Source organism: Callospermophilus lateralis, chromosome 10 (genome assembly GCF_048772815.1).
Source record: "Callospermophilus lateralis isolate mCalLat2 chromosome 10, mCalLat2.hap1, whole genome shotgun sequence".
Classification (NCBI taxonomy): Eukaryota; Metazoa; Chordata; class Mammalia; order Rodentia; family Sciuridae; genus Callospermophilus; species Callospermophilus lateralis.
This window is the reverse complement of record NC_135314.1, coordinates 25,946,589-25,971,347: the sequence shown is the minus strand read 5'-3', so window position 1 is coordinate 25,971,347 and position 24,759 is coordinate 25,946,589.

The window sequence follows — 24,759 nt, the reverse complement described above, 5'->3', positions numbered from 1 at the left end:
TTGAGCTGCTTGCTAGGTGGAAATTGCAGTCACTTAGGTGTTTGATTGAGGTTGGATCCACTTCTTAGCTCATGTGATTGTTAGTGAGATTTCATTCCTTCCTGCTGAGTGGATAGAAGTTCCTGGCAGACTGTTGCCGGGAGGCTGCCCTTGTGGGGCTCTCCACAGGGTAGTAGAGAACATGGTAGCTGACTTCTAGAATACCCATATAAGAGCCTAGGGTGTAAGCATAATGGAAATCACTGAATTTACAACCTAATCTTGCAATTGACATCTCTCAAAGCAAGCCATTGTGTCCAATCCACTCTCAGAAGGACAGTATTAAATGAAGGTATTAGTATCAGGAAACAGAGATCCTTGGCAGCTATCTTAGGAACTCCCATACCACACATGAATTTTTAGGGTTTTTAAAAATGACTTTTAAATTTTTATCTCCAGCCTTATGATGACATAATTCATAAATCTGTGCTGATTATACATCTCCTCCACCTTAATCCTCCTAATGAGTTATCATTATTAATGACATGTATGCAACATTTCCACAATTTTATGAATTTTTGGATAACTATTTAAAGACAAGCCTAAATGACAGCTGTTACTTAGTAAGCTCTTCAAAAGCAAATTTTAAGTTGCTACTGTATTTTGTCACTTGGATATTAAAGTATATGACCTTACAGATCTTCTATAAAATGTGAGAAATGTTAAATATTCTTTACTTGATGTTAACTATGAGCCACAATAAAAGACAACATTTTAGATGCAATACATTTTCATAAGAGACAAGACATATAAATATAAATATCTTCAGCCCCTGCCTTTAGAAAGACTGAGGAACACAACTTCGAACACAGGTGAGATTTCTCTGCTTTATGTGACAGCAAAGGGATTTCCCTTGTATTTAAATATATTCATGTAACCAATTACCTAAATCTAAATGTAGAACCAATCTTCTCTAGGTTGTAAGATGGCAATCAGCACTTTCGTGAAAAGGTGGACATCACTAATCCATTCTAGCCTCAATTCCAATCATGTCTTTCATGGAGAAAGGATGATAATACTTGCTGAACCAGAATTACTATAAAAATTCAAAAGGCAATATCATATTCTTTTAACAGCCAGCCAATTTTATTTAAATCATGTCTGTTGAACAAGAATTAGCCCATTCATGATCTGAATTCTGGTTTATCAGAATACAGAAAGTACTTTAAAAAAAAGTTATGAGACATAAGGCAGGGACTAGCTGTCATCTGTTAGTATGTGTGTGTGTGTGTGTGTGTATACATATTTATATATATATATACATATATATATATGTATATATATATGAAATCTCTCATGTCTGCCCTCTCTCTCTTCTTATAAATACCAGCAGAAAAGTTTAAGATTCTTCATGAACACCTCACTTCTGACATGAACTATGAGCCCAATGGACCCATAATCATCTCAGAACTCAGAAAAGCCATTAGGTTTAGTAATGGATTATTATTAAAGTGAAAGGCTATAGACTAAAATTGATAAAGGGAAGAGTGACATAAGGCAGGGCTGGGAGACATCAAGGCATGGAAATTGTAGTTGTCCCTTTCCTGGTGGAGTGATGCATACAGAGCCTATTTCTCCAATCAATGACATGTGACATTGTACATGGAGTATTGCCAACTAGGGAAGTTCACCCAAGTCTTGCAGTCCTGAGTTTTATTGGGGTTCATGTGGACATGGCTGACTTCCTGCATGACTGACCTTAGGCTCCAGCTCCTCCATAGGCCAAAGCCACAATATGTTGCTGAAGGTTCTTCTCCATAAATCAGAGGTCACAGATGATCTGGCATGGCACAAGGCTTCCAGGTAAACAAAGATATGTGCCTGAAGCAGGACAGTTGAAATGCTCAAAAATTACCTCCCATGAGCCCAGGGCAAAGGACAAAACTCCTTCTGGGCAAAGTTAATTCTTTACTGCATACTAGCTGAGATCACTTTTGTTCCAGAGATACGCTCCTTTGAATCCTCCTACCAGTTTCTCAGGGATGCCCTCTGCTCTTGTGGATATCTGTGTAAGAGAGTCTTGGGCATGACCTGTCTTTCTCTCAAGCAGACCTTGCAGACTTAGCCCAGTTTTGTACCTGGCTCTCTTTTCCACAGTGTGACACTGGGCACAATTCTGAACCCAAAATGCCCTTGTTCTTCTGAACTTCATCAATTTTAATTCCCTCTCTTGGTGAATGTGCCGTAAGTTTTCTCCTTGAAAACTAAACAATCTAGTCTATCCTAGGCTTGTTTTCAGTCACTGCTTTGCCTTAATTGGGGCTGTCTCAAAAGTAGTACCTAGGGTAAAAACTTGTATGTAAGAGTTAATTTGGGAGATGATTTCAGGAAACAGAAGCAAGTTTACAGGAAGTGTGAGATGGATAAAGGGGGAAATTCAATACAAGAATTTTCAGAATTGTTGCTATGGACAAAGGTGCCTTTTCCACAGGCACCACTTGAGAAGTCCACAGAATGCCTCCCAGAATTTTCCATGGGAGAATGAATAGATAAAGAGTTTTGGTCCACTGGCTTATATTCCCCATTGGTCAAGCATTGCTCTGCTGAAATTCACGGATGGCCTTTGTCATCAAAGGCAACTGGGGCAGAAGAAAAAGACATTGCTGTTAGAAAACCAAAGGACACTGTGTAACTCCAAATATATCTAAAGCTGGAAGAGGGACCTCATCTGTGTCCGCTATAAATATAGTGGCAGTACCAATGGTTCATGAATGTTGAGGGATAACAGAATTACCTGCAAAGCTAATGAAACATACAGAAGCCCATATTCCTAGAAGAGGGATAGAACATGGGCCTTTGTGGTCTTTGCAAATTCTCCAGGTAATTCTGATACCTTGGGTTAACTTCTGAGTATCACTAATGATACTCTACATAGACCCTATACGGACAAGACAGATGTACTAGGAGCTAATTAGAGGTTAATTTTGTTACTGTTAACCTGAACTCATACCAGATCCAGAGTGTGGCCCAGGTTCCTCCATGCCTTCTCTGCTGTTGGAGTCACCATCCACAGCTGTGTTGATTCAGTCCATGTAATTGCTGCTCAGCTAATACCTCTACACTCTACCTAGGTTTTACCAACCATCACCCTCAAAGAAAAGGAATATACGACTCATGAACACCTGCTATTAATTAGCCAAGTTGATACATATTTTATGAACATGACTTTATTTTATTCTCATCAACAGTCTGAAATAGCTGGTGATGAAACTAAAACTCAAAGAATTCTGACATCCCATATCTACTATGGCCTAGGTCAGAAAGAACAGGTCTGCTTAATTCCAAATACCTCTCTATGTATAGCCTTTTTGGTTTTAGAGAGAAACAGTACTACCTGCATCAGCTCTACCTAAACATGTCTGTGGTTCTCTTAAATTTAGAAGAGGAAAATACCTGCTAGCAAACATTTAAGTTGTAGACACCAACTCAACTCCCTTTGCAAAAATCAGTACCTGATCACACTTTGGTTAAATGGAAAAGGCTTTTATTGAGCACCTACAATGTATCAGGTGATTTATATACATCATTTCCCTCTTTTGATGATAAGAACAGGTCATCACCAATTTCTTCCCACAGAAGATTTGTAACTTCCTATAATAGAGGGCCCCTACAACTTCAATACTCAAAAACACAGATACTTCTAGAATATATAGGTGATAAAATTGTAGTAATTTTCATTCAGGTGTCTTGCTGTGTTTATTAGATTTATGTTTGCATTTCTTTTGAAGCCTAGAATACAACAGCACTTGTTTTTGAAGTTGGAAAATTAGGACTGAACTTCATTTTTTATTACTATGTTTTGAAAGTGTTTTTAATTATAATTTAAATGTATTTTAAAGTATTAAAAGGATTTAAAATATAAGAGTTTTGAATTGCAGCTTAGAAGATATCTCCTGATGTTTATTTTTCATTGTACGTGTTCTGATTGGTGCCTCCTCATTTTCCATTAGCTTCTGTTAGCAAAGGACACTCTTGCAAGCATGATACAGTACGTTCACTGGTGCTTCTGGTCCCAGAAGCAGCAATTGCGCCCACTCCAGCACTCCTGTGTCTTTACTAAGTTGTTCATCTTTATCAGAGCTGCTCCAGGCATGCTTCAAGGCAAGTGTATTTAGTATATTACTCTGTATTCTTTGAACAGGCAGCAACATAGTTTTGACAGCTTATTTTCAACAGCAAAGCATGAAGACACTGTAAAACCGTCTAAAGGCATTTAGTGTGGTGTTAATGATCTGTTTTGACTTTTCCTTGTCTATACTGTCTGATGTTTCTGCTTCAGCTTCTGCTGCTGAAGATAAGATGACATTTGATAGTTGGGTTCATCTCATGAAAAGTTTAATTTAATTACAGACAGGTCTGATTTGCTAGATTAAAAGGTCAAGTATTATAAAATTCATTTCCAGCGTGGAGATTTGAGAAGGCTGCATAGTGCAAAGTTCATAAGTCAGACAAAACCCAAAATACTTTAAAGACCAGGCAAAGTAAAGCACCAGTGGTTATTTTTATTGGAGGAGAGACACATACAAATTTATACAAGGGATTGAACATGCCACTCACAATCATTTAATGTCAGCACTTTTTGGTGTTTTGAGAGTTTTGCATTAGTGTGACTTGGGGGCAGGAAGATAGGATGTAGGAGATAGGCTAGAACTGTATTAAAATAAAAGTGCTCTGAGGCAGCACAGGTAAGAACTTTGCAGTTGCCCCCTCTGCTCACCAGTTCACCTCAACCACCAACACAAAGTTTGAAAATTTTTCTTGAGATGAAATGCCATCAGACTTAAAAAAAAAAAAGCTAGACGGGGACAGGGGTGAATTATTCCAGATAGCTGTGTTTGCTCTCAGCCCCTGAAGGAAGATGAGGGACAGCATGAGCTGACACTTCAGAGAGACTTCATTTAGGAACATGAAGTACCTGAGTAATGAGGGCTGTGCCTGTGACACCAGGATCGACTTGACCAGCTGACTTTAAAATAATCTGAAACTGCGGAGTGACTTCCTTATTTCCAAAGAACTACAGAGGTATAGCTGGCTAGAACCTAGTTCAGGACTGGGAGAGGGTTAGTCACTGAGTGTTCACAGGAGAGAGAGGGAAATGGAGCGCGAATGAGAGAATCTGATGGGCTCTCAAATTTTGGCTTTGTCCCATAGATCAAATGTTGATCAAAGGATAAAAGAGGATCAAAAATGACTCACAGATTCCTGGCTAGAGCTGCTGAAAGAGGGACTGCTTCATTAGACAATATGATGTGAGCAATGTGAAGAACAGCTGGCATTTCAATTCTGTGAAAAAATCCTCCAGCTTATCATCGGTAATAAACTTGTGCCTGCGTCAATACTTCCACACGCAGGTTTTCACTAGGTAGTGAGACAGCATAGGCAGATCTCGCCAAGGAAACTTGATCTCCACCCATCCAACCCACCCCTGCTTTAAAAAAAAAAAAAAAAAAAAAAAAAAAATATATATATATATATATATATATATATATATATATATATATATATATATATAAAATCATAAAATCATTGGATGGAGATAACGGGTAGATGTCATGTGCCTCGACCTCAGTAGAACATTTGGTTGCGGCAAAATCTGACTTGAAAAATTAATATAAATTGACTTGGACAGAAGTGCTGTCACATGGAATGAAAACTGGCTCAAGATTGTAAACAAAGAGTAATGATGAATGGAAGTGTGATCAAAGAGCAGTGGTTAAATTTTCCATAAAAGGACACATCCAAAGGGATTTTATGAGTTAGGATTTGAGTTCATTTTTGGTGAGTAGGTATATTTATTTATTTTGATACCAGGGATTGAACCTATGGGTGCTTATCCATTGAGTCACATTCCCAGCCCCTTTTATATTTTAGTTTGAGACAGGGTCTTGTTAAGTTGCTTAGGGGCTCTCAAAATTACTGAGGTTGACTTCAAATTTGCGATCTTCCTGCTTCAGCCTCCTGAACACTGGCCTGGCAGTAGGTGTATCATCTAAGATGGAATGAAAAGTATATGAAACAGATCACAACAGATTCTAAATAGGAATGACAATAAACATTAATGAAAGCAAAATCACATGAGGTCAAGAGAATGCTAGAAATACAAAAGTTTCCCTTTATAACAGTTTCACTTTCTGCAGTTTAAGTTATCTATGGTCAACAGCATTCTGGAAATATTAAATGAAAAATCCAAGAAATACACAATTCATAAGTTTTAACTTGTGTGCCATTCTGAGCAGTGTGATAAAATCTTATACCGCCACAATCCATCCTACTCCAGGACATGAATCATTCCTTTATCCAGTGTATCTACACTGTATGGGCTACCCACTCATCACTCACTGAGTAGCCCTCTCAGTTATCAGACCAACAGTGCTTGTGTTTACATACCTTTATTTTACTTAATAATACACAAGTGTAGAGATGTTGGCAATTTTATTTCAGTATATTCTTTTAATTGTTCCATTTTATTATTAAGTATTATTGTTAATTATCATTTTATGCCTAATTTATAAATCAAACTTTATTATAGTTACGTAAGTATAGGAAAAAAACATTGTATGTATAAGTTCGGAACTGTTCGCAGTTTCAAGTATTTCCTGGGGGATTTTGGAACATATCCTTCAAATATCAGGGAGGACTACTGTATTGGAGGAGGAAGTCAGTTTAAAAGGTATGTATGTAAATGAAAAGGTGACAGAGATACTGTCTTCCCAAATCAAATATTTAGAGAATACATGTAGACAAAGTTTTAAAACTTATTTTACTACACATTTTATCATCTCCCTAGTTTTCTGGTTGTGCTCTAATACTTGAGCATATATAAAATAATAATAACATGATTCAGGGCCGTGAATATTCCTAAATTTGGAATGCTTTATAAAAGTAATTTTTGCTTACCCCTAACTCTGCTGCTTTACGGACTCAGATCATAGCATATAAATTAATTTTCATGTGGGTTTGCCAACTGAAAATCACAGAGTAAAACTTGGATGCATTTTTTTGTAAGGAAACCAAAATAAAATATAATGCTAACAAAACGATAATGGAAATACAGTGTGTATTATGTGCACATAGAAATTCAAATATCTGATTACCATTTTTAAAGTTAAGAATAAAAGTTTCCTGACATGATGAAATCATTTAATTACATATTGATTGCACTTCTATTATGTGTTAAGCTGTTTTTGTTGTTTTCAGGAGGGGATTGTTCCCAGGTAATATTAGAGAAATGTAAGGAAAGCACTTTTCTTTTTCTCCATAAGTTTTTCTCACAAGTATATTCTTGAAATTTTAGAGTTTAAACGAACCTAAGCCTTCATTGAGTTTGGTCCACTTCATCCACTCAAGGTGATGTAAACCTCCCGAGGTGTCTGCCCAGATGCCTCCACATGACTATGCACCCATGAGCTCTGTTGGAATCTTTCACTTGTCTGCATTTCCATCATTTCCGAGATCTCACTTCACCACTGTTCTCCAACCAGTCTGGACCAAGCTCAGCAGATGCATGACGTGCCTTTCCCAGGCATCATTCTGGAAGTCTGACGGAGCCTATGACTGGGTTGGGCCACAGACTACAGCACCAGACAGTGACTCTCTCTGCACCAGGGTGAGCAGCACTGCAAGCCAGAGCCTTTCAGAACTCTGGGGCCACTTAATCCCACAGAGCTTTGCATTCCTGCCATTGTTGGCCTCCACCCAAAATGCTCACTCCTACTCTCCTCTGAATTCTCACGTCCTCATCCTCACACTACTCTGTTTCCTATGACTCATCTTCTCGTCCCCACTGGGCTTTTCTGCCAGCCCTCTGCCCTTTGCTCCTGTTGCTCCCTCTGCCTGTCCTGCCCTTGCCTATTGGCTCTTGCCGGCAAACTCCCATTTGGATGATTCTTCCAAATTATCATCCCTTCTCTGCAAAGGAGAAGCAACAACTACATCCCCGCTGCCCAATGAATGGATGATACCCTCCATTTGTGCTTTCTTTATAGAGTTTTAAAATAGAGGGAATTGACATGGAGTGGGGCAACTTTTTGAATGGATAATTTTTATTTACATGTCTATACCCACTGAAATGCAAACTTTCTGAGGGTCTAGGCTTTTACTTGTACCTAGTACTGCATATTCAGTGTCTAGGGCAGTGTATACTGGCACATAGTAGGGTCTCACAGAATATTTATTAACTAAATGAGCTTCTCTATTGGATGAATTGCTTCTTAAAGGTAAGAACAATATCTTCTTCCTCATCACCCCATAGTTCTTATTTATTTATTTATTGGCACTGGGGATTAAACTCAGAGGCACTGGACTACTGAGCCACAACATCAGCCCTATTTTGTATTTGATTTAGAGACAGGGTCTCACTGAGTTGCTTAGCAACTTGCTGTTGCTAAGACTGGCTTTGAACTCACCATCCTCCTGTCTCAGCCTCCCAAACCTCTGGGATTGTAGGTATGCACCACCATACCCGGCACCCCACAGTTCTTTCTACGGTGCCCCTGGAGCCCTAGTTCCACTGTAAATAGATTTCCCTGATCATCCAAGCACTTCAGATCTCTGTCCATTTAATCATGGTATCTTAAACCTGATTCTGTCTTAAGATGAGACCTCCCTTTTGGTCTCTTGAAACAAGACTGCTCATCCTGACAACTCCTTTTACCTGGAACCTAAGATCAGCTGAGCTCAAGATCCCAAATTTGACTCAATCTCTTTTGTTCACAGGCAAGTTCATTGCAAGAGTAGTCAACATGACTGCTCCCATCAGCCAGCTGTTTCCATCGCTACTCAAATGGCTCTTAACAAGGTGGAATGCAACGGATAATTCTTAAGCATTATGCACAATTATTATTATAAAATATTTTAGAAAAGGAATTGTTTTTGATATTTCAATGTCTTACTTAATATTAAATGGAATGGAATTTGATTTCGATTTCATCTACTTTCTTATTTAAAATTGAAAGCCTAATGCCTTTTGTGTTTCAAATCTCTGGTTTGATATTAATGTTGGACATAAGGACAGCAACAGGAAGGGTGAGTTGGCAAGTATTTTTCCTGAGACAAAGAAGATCAGTGATGTTGCAAAGTACTTTTTGCTGGTCATCTGCTTTTGTCTTGCTCTGTGGCCAAAATAAGAAGGATTTACTCCTTTTGTGTGTGTTTTGTCCCAGTCAGAAGTCACTCTAACTCCATCACTCTGCTCAAGATGCTAAGCAAACCTGTAAATAAACTGTCCATAAAGTTCAAGAAGTCAAATGATCATTTTTTTTTTGCCAAAGAATCAGAATATTGCTTACTTGCCCATAGTCATTTAATGAAAACAAGAAAAATTAACAAGAATTGGGAAGAAATTGAAAAGATCTCAGAGTATATCAGCGTCTACAAAACAATTTAATTTTCTCAAGCAAAATGTGGCAAGCAGTAATAAATAAATCATGATTCCTATTTGTCCCCCATCAGGTTACCTATTTTGAGGGAAAATAAGGACTCCACTGCTAGAGTATTCTCCCTTATAACTTCTTCAGCATTTCTACTTACTTACTATCAATAACTTGCTACCACTTTTCACATTTCAGGAGCTAAAAAGGGAAATCAATTCAAGTCAGTTCACAATTCAGTTCAACGAGTATTTATTGAGTATTTACTACGTGCCTAGGAATCTGAGAGGGATATAACAGTCAAAAAAGAAAAAATCCCTCTTGTCACAGCTTATTGTTCAGTAGAGAGAGATAGAAAATAAACTCAAATTGTAATAAGTACTAAACAAAGTAGTTAATATATTTAAAGATGATAAATAATGATGAATTCTGAAGGCAGGAGCAGGGGATGGGGAGTTGCAACATTTGATTTGGGTCAAGTTAGATCTCCTGGAAGAGATGATATATATTTATATATATAAAGCATTATATATAATATTGGAGTTGGACACAACACCCCCATTTTATTTATTTATTTATTTTATGTGGTGCTGAGGTTCAAACCCATGGCCTCGCATATGCTAGGCAAGCACTCCACCACTGAACCACAACCCCATTTCAAAAAGATGAAATTATGAGCAGAGACTTGAGTGTTTGAGTGAAGAACAACTTTTGAGACAATGGAAATGACTGGAGCCAAAGCCCAAAGATTAGTCTTCTGGAAAATGGGAAGCTAACAAGGCATGCAATGTGGCTGAAATGAAATAGGGATTGTGGTTATGTAAGAAGTTTATGGAGGGCTGGGGATGTAGCTCAAGTGGTAGCGTGCTTGCCTGGCATGGGTGCGTCCCAGGTTCAATCCTCAGCACCACATGCAAAACAAAGATGTTGTGTCCGCCGAAAGCTAAAAAAGAAATATTTTTAAAAATTCTCTCTCTCTCTTCTCTCTCTCTCTCTCTCTCTCTCTCTCTCTCAAAGAAAAAAAAAAAAGAAGTTTATGGAGTGCAGAATTATAAAACTGTGACCTAAGAACACTTTGGGCCACTCTAATGTCTTTTATTCTGAGTGTTCTGAGAAGCCACCACAGAGTTCTGAACAAAAGGAAAACATACTCTGACCTATTTATAAATGTTTTTATTAGTGCATTAGTGCATTATAGTTGTACATAAAAGTGGAGTTCATTTTTACATAATCATACATGCATGGAATATAATTTCCTCCATTTCAATCCCCAGGACTTGCTCTTTCCCTCTCCTCCTCTCTCACTCTGTTCCTATTCCCCTACTCCGCTGATGACCTGTTTTAACAGGATCATTCTAGCTTCTATATTAAGAATAGACTGAAGGAAAGTATCTTAGTCTGTTTTGTAGTTCTAAAACAAAATACTTTAGGTTGGGTAATTTATAAAGAACAGAAGTTTATTTCTCATAGTGATTATGATAAACCTTTACTATCAAGAAAAACAAAATTTGGTGTTACTGTGGCACAATCCATTCCAAATAATATTCTATTGAGGATGGAATAATATGATATTTTTATTGTTTATAATAGGTGTACTGGAGAACTCTTTTGATTTTATTAGAAGATGGTAAATAAAGAGTAAAAAAAAAAATCATCAAGAAGAAAATAATGTTTTTACACTAAAAATGGTGGTATTTCTCATGGTTGAATAGAGAGAGATAAGGGAATGTCTAATTAATTGCCTGTTAATCTACATGCAGTTCTTTACACCTACATGATTGCATATTGATATGAAATATTGTTCTGTAATAGGAAAAAACATATAGGACCAGTATATGAAAATACTTTTTTATACCTTTTTAAAAATTCCAAATTGTGGTAAAGCATACACAACATATCATTTACCAATTTAATCAGTGGTCTTTTGGCCTTTTAAATTGTGAGCTAAATAAACCTCTTTTTCTTCATAAGCAGACTGCTTTAGGTATTTTGTTTTATCAGCAAAAAATGGACCAAGTCCACATCCTTCTGATCTTAGCATATATAGCTAGCTTTAATCTCCCTCATTTACTGCCTCTATTAGCTTTATTATGCCTGTATCATCCTAGTCTCCTCTTCCTGCATTCACAAGTTGAATAGTTATAGAACTTACTACGTGCCAAGAACATTATACTCAAAACAAACTAACCATTCTTGTGCCAGTAGAGTTGACAGGCTAATGGGGGATGAAGAGGCAAAAATAGAAAAATACAATAGAATGTGAAGAGTGTTACGTAAATGAAATATTCATTGCTGTGAAGGCATAAAGAAGAATCTGTGAACTGATTCTATAGTATCAAGGAAGGCTTCCCTGAGGAAATCACATCTGAGACCTGGATGGTATATATAATTTAGCTAGAGAAAGTGTGTAGTGGTGTGTGTGTGTGTGTGTGTGTGTGTGTGCGGCACACACACACAAATGTGTAGGGAAAAAAAAAAAAAAAAAAGGAGAAGCTTTGCAAAGACCTGAAAGGCAGGTGGTGGTCACTGGAGGGAATTAGATGAGATGAGATATTTGAAAATCTAAATGAAGTACCATGTGATTGGGACATTAAGAGGCAACAAAAAACTATGACAAGGAGATGCCAGAAGATGAAGGACTATATGAGTCTTGCTAAAAATATTGGACTTTACCCTTAGGGTAATGAAGAGTTATTGAGTATTTTTAGTAATAGCAACACACACACATTAGATTTGCATTTTAGAAAACTCACTCTGCAGTGTGAAGAATAAGTTGAAGGGAGACCTGATTAGAGAAAAGGAGACTCCTGATTGTTAAAAACAAAATGACAAAGTGAATTTGGTAACAGGGTTGAAGGAAAAAGGTGATATGCTATTCCATACTTAAGAATCCTAAAGTAAAAGAAAAGAACAGTCAAAAGTGATGCTCAGATTTCCAGTTGTAACAAGTGGCAGTAAATGAGAGCAGGTAGATAGAAGAGAGGACCTCAGTTTTGCAGATGTTGATTTTGATGTACCCATTGAATATCCAAGAGTCATCTTGTTGGAAAAGGGATTTCCAGATGCAAAATTTAGGAGAGAGGTTGATCTCTGGATAATAGAAAATAAGGAAGCCATTTCCCAGAATATGTGCAAATTAAAATAAGACAATCTCAGATGGAATCCTGCAAAATACCAACATTTCAGGGTTCTAAAAGGAATCCCTGATTTCAGTGGCAATAAGATAGAAGGAAAAGAGAGTGTGGTGTTAAGAAACAAATGAGATAGTCCTCAGTGGAAAGAGGAACAGGGAGCCCAAACTAGGAATGATTTAATTGATTTAGAAGCAAGGAAGTCATTGCTGGCTTTGGCACTCACAATTCCTGTTGGTGATGACAGCAGAAGCTAAATTAAACAGGGTTGGAGAGTGAAAGCTGAGAACTATAGGCAGTGAGCATAGGCAATTCTTTCAAAAGATTGCGTTGTAAGGAGTGTTTAAGCAAGTGGAAAGATGGAAGAAGTGTGAGACCATAGAATAGATTTTTACGTAACAACATTGAATGTGTTTATGAAAAGAAGAAAAGTTAAGTTGAAGACAAAGGAAAGGTATCTTGGGAAGGCAGGAGATGGAATTTGTTATGGTTTGAATATGATATGTCCCCCAAAAGCTTATATGTGAGATAATGCAAAAGGTTTAGAGGAGAAATTATTGGGTTATGAGAGCCTTAGCTCAATCAGTGAATTAATCCCCTGATGGGATTATCGAGTGGGGACTGAAGGCAGGTAGGGTGTGGCTGGAGGAGATGTCAATGGGACATGCCTTTGGGATATATATTTTGTATCTGGTGAGTGGAGTCTCTTTTTGCTTTCTGGTCATCATGTGAGTTGCTTCCCTCCACCACACTCTTCTGCCATCTTGTCCTGTCTCACCTTGAGCCTCGAGGAATGGAGCCTACTGTTTATGGATTGAGACCTCTGAAACTGAGCCCTCAAATAAATATTTCCTCCTCTACAATTGTTCTTGTCGGTTCTTTTAGTCAAAACAGCAAAAAAAAAAAAAAAAAAAGATGACTAACAGAAACAATCTGAGCGAGAATACAGAGATTGATATACAGACAGGGGAATGATACCACTCTCCTGAGATTCCTGTTTGTAGATTTAGTGGCAGGAAATTGGAGTTCTATTTTCTCTCTGAACAAATAGGCAAAGTTATCATCCAAAAGTGAGGGCAGCAGAGTGAAAGATTTGAAGAAAGGGTAGAGAAAACCTACTAGATGCTCTGGTTTCAATGTCCCCTCCACAACTCAAATTAAAATTTAATTGTTCTATTGGAAGGTGGGACTGTTAAGAGATGATTAAGTCATGAGGGCACCACCATTATTAGTGGTAAATGCCCTTATCGTGAAAGCAGGTTAGTTATTGCAAGCATGATTTGACTGTAATAGTGAGTTCTGCTGCTTCTACTCTCTTGCCGGACTGCTCTCTGTCTCTCCCTTGTGCTCTCTAGCTATATGATATGCTCCACCATGTTGTCACACAGCAAGAAGCCCCTCACCAGATGTCAGAACCTTGATATTAAACTTAAGATATACTTACTTTGTAAAATAGCCAATAAAATATAAAGAAACAAATTTATTATATTCAAAGTCCTAGATATTTTGTAGTTCTGAAAGTATCATATAAACATTATATATTTCTAACCAAAACATAGATAAGCACTAATCTAGTTATGCAAAAAATTAATAAAAATGAAATAAAAAATTATAAAACAAATCTCAATTTTTACTATCAAATTTGACAGACCAAAAAGAAAAAAAATATGCTGCCAAATTGCTGCAAACATTTTAAAGTGTTTATTCTCAATTTCTTTATTTACCTTATTTTAACTCAGGGACAGTCTTCAAGTCATGAATCACAGCGAGTAGCTCAGGCTAGTGATCTTCATCCACTGTATTTCTAGAGATGCACTACTAAATTCTATAGTGACCTTTGTTTTCCAAAAGGAAAATCAAAGATGCGGATGAAAATCAATGCCTCTGTCTCCAGGATCTCCAGGAAAAGAAAGTGTGAGTAACGACAGAATGAAAAAGAAAGGAGCCTTGGGAGATACGCTATTTCATTGATTTTTTTTTTTTTTTTTTTTTTTTTTTTTTAGTCACATGTGATATTTACATCCCATTTTCTAACTATTCATTCTAAGCAAGCACAATTTTTTCTAGTAATCAATGTCCTGATAGTCAAACGGTTGGCAAGATTTCTTTAGGAGCTGGAATTCTTTTCCTCTTATTTCAAATGATAGACGGTTGATTCTCTAAGTGATGTCAAGAAATTATTACAGATTTTAAGATAAAACCAATAATGTGAACAGTAAATGTGAGATGATGTTAGTGATTCCTTCCAAAATTTTGAGATAATTTGATTTTCTTCTAATAAATGAAGAAAACTTAGTTGGCTTAATATTACATCTCCTGGAGGAGGCCTAGACTGGCCTGTGATGTTTTAACTCTGGGGTGTGCCGGCTTGCAGAGGACACTGTCCCTCCTTGCGTTCCCAGCTATTGCTATGTCATGCAGCTTCTTTGCTGTCTCCTATCCCACAAGCCTGTTTCTCTTGCCAGCAGTCACTCTGGGTAGAGCTGGGAGGGTTTGGAATTCTTCCCTTTTCTCTCACCCTCTGAATCACTTGTTATCCTCCTAATTAAAGCACCTCTTTCATTAGCTTATGATGAACTGTGTCTAGTACTGTGGGGCATTTTGTATTAAAAAGCCCATTAGTGGCAATCTTATTAGCATAAGCAAGACTCTCTCTCCCTGTACCAATCTATCTCCCTCTGTCTCTGTCTTGTCTCTATGACCCAATCTAACTCTAGCTCTTTTGTTCTCCTTCTTTGTATTTTTCTTTTTAGAATCCATATCTTTTCCATATTTACAATTGCTTTACACTAGGGAAATGAGTTATGAAAAATGATCAAACCATTCATTTATTAATACTTCTTTATACCAGGCTGCATAGAACTGGAATAGTTTAAGCTAATCAAGCAAAAATTTTTAGTTTTTTTTTAAATCACGTTACATAGTTTTTATTTTATAAAAACAAAGAAAAGAACCAAAGTTGAAAAAAAAGATATACAATGAATGATCAAGAACTACTGTAACAAAAATGAGTTATAGTTGCTGTTGTATTTGTTCGTTTATAAAATACACATTGTACACTTGGTAGGCTTTTAGTTCTGAGCATACATCCATGAACAAAACAGAATAACTTATGCTTTGAACAAAACAGAATAACTTATGCTTTACAGGATTAGTAGACAGAATATTATTAGATAATTAAGCATAATATGTATAATTCAGGAATATAATTTCGGATACAACATTTTAAAAACAAACTGAATTTGTAAAATTGCATGAATATTACTCAGGTACTCAGCGAACTGGAGTGCTTCTGCTTGAAATAGAAGAGAGTTATGACTTTCCAAGTTATGCTAGCTTCCTTTTGGTGAAAAAATGATAATACAACAATATTGTGCTTAATATTTTTAGAAATTCATATTCTTTTTAATTTTCTCTACAGGCTTCCAAGCATTTTGTACTACAAAGCATATTAAGAAAAAGATAGAGTTTGAGTATGGTATAATCATTACTTTTAGTTTCAATTTTTATATTTTTAAAAGACAATCCTTAAGCAAGTGGGGTTTTTTGTTTGTTTGTTTGTGGTGCTGCAGATCTAACCCAGGGCCTTGTGTAAGCAAGTGTTTTTATTAAGAAAGTCTTACTTGCAAGTACAAGACAAGAACAAATTAAGATATAGTGGTTTTAATTATGTAGGAACTTATTTTATTATGCCTATTAGATAATCACTACCCCATATTTCACCAAGAAAAATACAAGAACATTATGCAGATGAGAGTGTTGCTTTTGATCAGATAGGTATCTGAAGCAGCCAGATTTTTATATCAGGAACTGTATTCTTCTGGCCACCTAGGGAAATACGCAGCCAGAAAACTCTGGCTTGGGCTGGAAGGAGACTAATGCACTTATATTTATTTATGAAAGCATCATATATTCTGCTTCTTCCAGGAATTATTGCTGTAGGAGTTCTGCTGCAGTGTACATCAGGTGAAAGTAGAGGCTGGAATGTTTTACTACATGGAAAAGCCACAACCTACTACTGAAGAAAGATTAAGAGTTTTATCAGATTTCTAAAAAATTCAAATGAGTTTATTATTATCTCATTTATTTATTTATTTATTTTAGTTCAGATAAAGGCCTTTTAGCAGGGCAATATGTTGTTACATAAGAATTTTTTTTAAAATAGGCTAAAAGAGCATTCACCGAGGTCTTTTGGAGATTAATCAGGACTCTGGATAGACATTAGATTAATAGTCCTCAGATACACTAAAAGGGGAAGGAATAAAATGGTTTAATTTAATAATTTTCATCTTCATAGAAGATTATTCATGTGAACATCCTTGGTGAGCTCATTGTTATCTTGAAAAGAAGTCCTGCATTTTCTCTTAGAGCTATGTAATCAAATGACCCATCAAATTAATTAATGGGATTTTAATCTAGTGCAGCTAGCATGCTAATTAACTTGTCAAGTATGTACACAAAGTCTCCACAGAAGTTATTTTTAAGTCTTTGCAAGTGTACATGCACCATTGAGGTTTCATGAAATAACTGAAACATTACGCAGAATTCTTAGAAGGGACAATGGCTGGCACCATGGAGGAGGAGACCCAGGCAGATGAAGAGCAAGGGTTGCAAGGAGAGAGACATTTTTATTATGCACCTTTTGTGTGTTTTGAGTTCTGTGCCACCGGCCTACATTAACTACTAGAAAAGTGTTTTAATTTAATCTTTGCAGAAGATGCAAAGAGAAAGAAGAATGGGGGAGGTAAGAAAGGGACAGGAAGAGACAATGAAAATAAAGAGAACTTGAGAGGGAGCAAGAGAGAAGAAAAACAAGGAAAGGCATGTATCTGTCCTCTTTCTACAAAATTGTCCTGGTCTGAAATCCTCTAACCCCACATCTTCTTCTCAATTTTTTCTCTCATCTGTCCCCTCCAATCACACATCTAAAGCAAATCTCAATCGTGGTAACATTTCATCTATAAATACTCTACTGTTTCTCTAATATGTAAGGATTTTTTTAACATAATAATCATGACAATGACAGTGATTGACATTTTGTTATGTTATTATAATCTACATGAACATCTTTAATAATTGTATGAAGATATCTAAATTCTAAAATCATTTTGGATATGTTCAAATAATGTGGGCATCATCCTACTCTGTATTCATTTTTCTTGACAGTAACTGACCAGGGTTTGGTGAAGATTAACAGTCTGCAATTTTGCAGATGGCTAAGTATGTGTTCAGGTCAGGCCTGAAAGCATTAAAAGAACTCTGAGAACAATGTTTTAAAGATACTGGCTGTGCCACTCAGACTGTTATGCTGCTAATCTCACCCACTTTCATATGCATCAAATTCTTATATTTCTTTTTCAGAAAGTATCAGTCTATTTACTTGAGTTATCAAAGATAATCTCAGACCACAAAACTGTTCTCTTCCAAGACTGTCACACTTATAATGATTGCCAGAACAATAATTTTTTTCTAAATATGTAAATAGGTTCACATGGCTCAGAATACTCAAGAGTCGATATTAGTTCAATTCAGGAACTTTGAAAAGGAAAGTTGAAGTCAATAAATCTAATCAGAGACAAGTTTCTTTCTAGGATGTATAGTACACACAACAGATTCTCTATTGGAGTAATGTGTGACTCTCTGGATGAACATTTGAGACTGGCCTAGAAATATTAGCTACCGCCACCACATAAGTGAAACTTCCATTGAGATTGAATGACAGTTTCCCCCACAGAGAGGTAAGACAATAGAGCAGGCTAACAGAAATACTTAAATCATTTCTTTAAAAAAGTAAATGGTGGGTATTTATATTTACATATAAGAAGGCTCAGTACATAGAAGAAAACGAATGCTGATAATTCAACTAAATCTTACATCAATTATTGAAAAAGATCAAACAGTTTTCCAAAATTTTAAACCAACTGATATATTCTGGTTGCTCATGTTCTCTTTAGGGAATCTTTTAAAAAAGGTGTAAATGTTGAAGATTAATCTTGGGGGATTAAAAACTAAAAAAATACAGTTGTAACATGATACTATCTCTAAAGTAAATATCAATCGTTAATTTGCCTTGCTTTTTTCCGTTTGGTTTTGGTTCTGCTGTAAAGCGAGGATGTAGATACCATTAACTATACAAGTCTACTTTGTGATTTGTCACCAAGGATGTTAATCATTTTCATACTTTATCAGTGCCATTTGGTACATGCAAATACATATGCAATTCGGCACCGTTAGAGGAGAGGCAAAAACTAAGTGATTTGAACTATTTATCCTAAGTATGGATGAAATGTGCCCATGACAATAATTTCTAATGCTTGTGTACATCTTTTTCAAATTTGCTTTCTAGAAGCTAGCTTTGAAAGATTTAATCTGCTGAGAACTAAGCCATCAGGCTTTGCAAGATCATATATAATAAAAAATATAAAGTGTGAAGGAACAATCTCTGGGTTAAAGGAAAGCTTTCATTACTCCAAAGCTGTCTCTTTTGGTACAATTTTATAGTTTTCCAATGTCAATTTCACTTACTTTGTTTGACTTCACAATAGGCTAGGAGTTGGGCAAAGCCAATTATTGCCCATTATTCTCTGAAGCTCAGAACTACCAAATAGATAATTTTTCTGGGATACTAGAAACATTACATACTGCCATCAAGGTTGTGGTTACATGATTGTTTAAACATGTAAGATTCCAACAAACTATACACCTACAATTTATACAAGCTATAATTTAATTCCTTTAAATCTATCAAGGAGGGGGCCAGGAGAAGCTTCTTCCTGAAATAATATGAGTATTCAGTTAGACAGATAAATGAATGAGCTTTCACTGAAGTGGTAGGTAAGAAATTTTCCTGGATGTGCCTTCCTAAACAAAATATAAAACAATTTCCTAGTTTCATAGTCAAGGTCCACATCCCTCTTAAGAATAGGTACTACATAAGGTGATTCTATCGACTGTTTAATGAAATACCCAATTATATAAGAAGCTTCTCAATCAGTAATTGAAAATAGAAGCAAACTAATCATTCCCTTTTGTTCTTTGGGATTCAGCCATTCCAACTCTGTTCCCAATGGGTCATAAAGTTGGTTGTGAATCAACCCTTAATTATTTCCTTGCTTAAATTGTGGGCAAGTACTATTGGTTATTCAGAATTAGCCTAGACAAACTTGGATAACATAGAGGCTCACATCATGAGCTGTCCACAGCTTCATGGTACTAGGTTAGAATGGAGAGTTGATGGACATTTCTATGTTGACCTCTCTGTAGCCTCATGAGGCGGATGATATAGGGATCTTAAATAAATTCTCTAGTGACAATATACAGTGCCCACTTAAAAATATTTCCTGCACTTCTTTCTGGCTAGATATTGCATAAGTAATTTGACCACACAGAAAGATTCCATAGACATTACAAAGATACTGGCTATGGCTGACAGGTTATCATGTCAAAGTATATTACAGCCACATCTAAGGTGTGAAAGAGTCACATAAAATTGTGCCTCATATAAACTAATGATGCAGAGCTGGTAGGACTTGGGCATTGGAGCTAATGTAGTCTGACCAGAGTTAGCTATAATCCAACACTGACAAAAAAAAATCACAAATCTCTATCAAATTGCATCTATTTATACATAGCATCAGTGTTAGTAATATATTCAGACAAAGAATGAAGTATCCCAGGAGAATTAATTAAGAAAGAGCCACCTTGGGATACTATAAGTAACCTTAATTCAAACAACATCTAGTCCCATTAAGCAGACAGTAAAAAATTCATCTCAAGGTAATATGCATCTGGAATTACCTATTGACTCTTCATTGGTATTTCATTAGGAATTTCTCAAAGACTGAATATAGTGTCTAGGAATTTATTTGGCTTCCTGATTTTTCTTAATAATCTCAGATAACAACAGAGAATAGATAAAAAATGTGATCTTTTTAATAGTTTATATACACTGTCAGTTTAATGCATGTTGGTGTGATTTGAAATAATTTTGATGAAATAAATCAGACTTGCCTGCAACTCTTTTGTATCTTGTAACAACAAAAAAATGAGTTAAAACCATTTTTTATTAGTTATGTCTTTATGGAGCTCATGAGATATTAGAATACACGGAAATGATTTTGTGCTACAGAGAGAAAGAAGGTCAAGATGATAGTCGCTAACAGAGCTACACGGGAATCACAGTCACCTGACTCTGTTGATTTACAGTAGTTGGCCAACTTTTTTTTTTCTTATTACTGTGGGACATAAAATTTACTTTGCATGTGTGTATGTATGTGTGTTGTGTGTACTCAAACCCATGCATATATGTGCACAATACAGTTGTCTCTTGTGACCCTATGAAATATTCTCTTTTGTGTCTTGCTGAATTTTGTAGAAATGGCCATGTATTTGAGGATATATCACCTCAAAGAGGATTATATTGCAATCCAGGGTTGAATTAAAAATGAGCTGCATATAGTGTTGGCATTTATTTTCATGCAATATTGTGATTGTATCTCATTGTTCAGTTTTTTATTTCACACATGCTTATGTGAAGTTTGGCAAGAATAGCCAATGGTTTCTAACTTAGAACAGCAGATTAATAAAAACTGGAAAATACAGATCAAAATATTATTTTTCTCCAAGGCAGAAAAAAGTGTTCTGGCATAAACTCAAAAGCTGCATTTCCTTGGCTTTTGCCTTAAAGTAGAACTGACAGCCATGAGTTAAGGAAATAATTACAGGAAAGGATGCAGGGGAAAATAAACCAAGAGAGAAGAGACATGTAATACCCATGAATTACAACTTTATATGGTCAGCATTTTTATTTGCAGAGATAGTCTGACTATGTATTATCTGTTCATAAATAAATATGGTCACAGTACATGTAAAATATTTATAAATTACTTGTCAGGTGCAAGTACTTATTTATATTTGATGTTTATTGCTCCTATCACTACACAATCGAGGCACTTTAGGGAAATTAAAAACACAAGTTAGTTCTAGCAGTATCTATAATAAATTCTATTTCATAAAAATAATTATTCCTATATCCAAAATATAATTTTGCTAAATTGAATTCCTTTTCTAAATAATGAATAAAAGTAAATAGTGAAATACTGTTTACAAGCTTCTAGGTTAAGATGGTGGATTACAACACTTAATTTCCCTCCCATAAAATTTATCAAAATGAGCAAAGAAAGAAAAAAAAACACAATAGAATCCTATCAGCAATAGTCAGAAAAAAAAAAAAAAAAACAAGAGAATAACCATGCAATTTAATAAACTAGTTCAAAGAATGAAAGAGGTGTTACTGTAGGGGAAGGAAGAAGTATAAATGAAGAGCTCAGCTACCAATTATGCCCTCATCCTCAGAAAGAGCCTGCTGATGTTCCCTAATACCATTATAAATGGTGTTATAAAAATTCTATTGTCAGCTTTTTCTTTGGACTGAGCATTAGTGGAAAGTGCTATAGGGGAGAAGTGGGTGAAGTCAGGGGAAATGAACTACAGAATGCCTATGGTAGAAGTAAAAGCTCTGTGTTACACAGTGAAAGAATCCTACACGAGAGAGTATCTCCTACTAGGTAGAATGAATCCCAGAACAGGGCAAAGGAGAAAGTAGAGTCCAGAGTTCTAGGAATGCATGCCACATAGTCTGAACTCTCCTCTTGAACAGGACTATCCCCTCTCCTCCCTACTGGCTGGAATTTCCTTAGGCTACAGAAAATTGGCTGAAGGATAGTTAGCTTTTAAACATTAGCTTGAAGTTGCCAAAGGATGGATCTCAGCAAATGCAGCACAGTGCCACTATATACTGTATTAAAGCAAATTAAAAATCCGAACCCAGCCACTCCCACATGAGTAAGATATAAAGATAAGATTACATTACTTCCAGTCTTCTATATGTTTTCAAGCCAAGTCACCATCCACCTCCAGAATCTGAAGTTCTAATGTGCCTTTCACAGTACAGCAATCATCCTCAAACAGATGTCTTGGTCTTCTACCACCACCATCTTGATCCTCCATAGCCACAAATTCTCTTGTCACTCAGATTCTCCATTTTCTCTAATCTATCATCCCCTCCAATTTCAGCTTCCTTTCCTATTCAGGGTAAATTTCATGAACTCTGATCATTTTCACCAACAATCCCTATTCTGCTAGAAACATTTTCTCTCTGGCTTCTATTATTGCACTTTTTCTCTGTCTGCTTTCTCATATCCTGCTCCAGAACATCCTCCTACCATTATTCCCAAAGGAGGGTCTTCCTAAGGGTTTTATATCTTCCTTTTCTTCCCTATGTTTGGTTTACCTTCTGTTCCTGTAACAAATCATCATAGATTTTTAAGCAACACGAATTTATGTGTTCAGGGTTCTGGATGTCAGAAGTAAAAAATCAGTGGCGCTGGGCTAGAGTCAAGGTGTTGGCAGGGCTAGTTCCTTCTGTAGGTTCTAGAATAACATTAGCCTCTTTGCCTTCTCCAATTCATAGTGGTCATCTGTGTGTCTTGCTTTGTTGTCTTTTCCATCATCCTCAGAGCACATCACTTCGATCTCTGCCTCCATCATTATATCACCTTCTCCTCTGACTTTGGTGCCTTCTGCCTCTCTTATATGGAGTATTACATTACATCAGTCCTACCCAGATAACTTGGATAATCTTAATTTTATTCTCAAATATTCCCAACTTAATCCTATCTGCAAAGTTCCTTGTGTATATAAGGTAACAAACAAAAGCTCCAGGTTTAGGGCATGACCATGTTTGGAGAGGATTTTATGCCCTGCTATATTATCCTTCTTTCTAGTTCTCTAGTTCCAGAAATTTATTTTTGGCTCATATTTACAAGCATCTCCAAAGATGTTTCCACAGTGGAGACTTTTTTGCTAAGCCATTTTTCTACTGATCCAGGTTCCTCCATTTGAATATTTCACAGACACAGAGAACTCCAAAATAACCAGTCACCAATCCACCATTTTACATTTTATCTAAATAAAATTTCCTTTTCTTTCTCATAAATTTAAACTTTCCCTCCCAACCTGAATTAATTTCATTATGATGTGACCATGGTTCCTCCTTCCACTTTTGACTATTCAAAGAATAATTTTTGGTGGTCTTTGGATTGTAGCTGTCTATTTTATGAATTCCTAGGACTATAAACCATTCCATCTGTGGCTCTTAACACATTATAATTTCACACAGAATTATAAATTTATAAAAACTCATTGGTATGAATCTTTTATTTATCTGTTTTTCCCACTAGACTCTAAGTCCGTGAAGAAATAGAGTGTCCCTGCTCTTATATTTTCATTAATTTTACTCACATCCTGGAGCATAGATATTCAATAAACATTTGTTAAATAAGTGAATGAGTAAGTACCTTTCTCTGCCAGACACTGCAGAGAAAAAAATAATAAACATATAAGCAAGTCTCATTATTTTATAAAACTTTCTTTGGAAAGTTTGAGGTTACTCATTTTAATTATCATCAGAAAAGATATCAAAGCTCATTTTTGTAATATTTTAGTATTTAAGAAGTTGGTACAGGAGCTGGGGTTGTAGTTCAGTGGTAGAGACCTTGCTTAGCACCCCATAAAGATAAATAAATAAAATAAAGGTATTGTGTCCATCTACAACTAAACAAATAAAAAATAAGTTAGTACATAAACAAAGCTGGCATATTTTCCTCTTCAATTTTCTTGCTAAAGAATATAGATCTAAATTTCTTTTCATGAACATGCAGAATGGCTTTAGACTGAGTAAGGAAATTTTTGATTCTAAATCAACCTTCCATATTTTGAAGGGAAAAGGGCACTAAAAGTAATCCTACCATAGTAAATATTTATCTTTTTTTTTTCAATATACAGAATCCTTTATCTTAATCATTTTGGGCTTCTCAGATCTGGAGCAATATCCCTGCTTCTTTTTCTCCTCCTCTTCCTCCTCCTCCTCCTCTACCTCCTCCTCCTCCTCCTCCTCCTCCACCTCCTCCTTCTTTTCCTCCTCCACCTCCTCATTCTGCTTCTTCCTTAATCACTTGACTGTGACAGGGGACTAGGAAGAGAAATGTGGGCTTCATTATCACTCCATTTTATTATGGTAACTACATTGTGACACAAAATCTTCTAATTTGTGCAAGTAGGATGAGTAAAAAGAAAGGTTACTGTCCTGTCTTAGTTTTTAGTGGGGAAGGGGGTTGATTTAACAAGAATAACATAGATTGGGTAGCTTTTAAGACAACAGA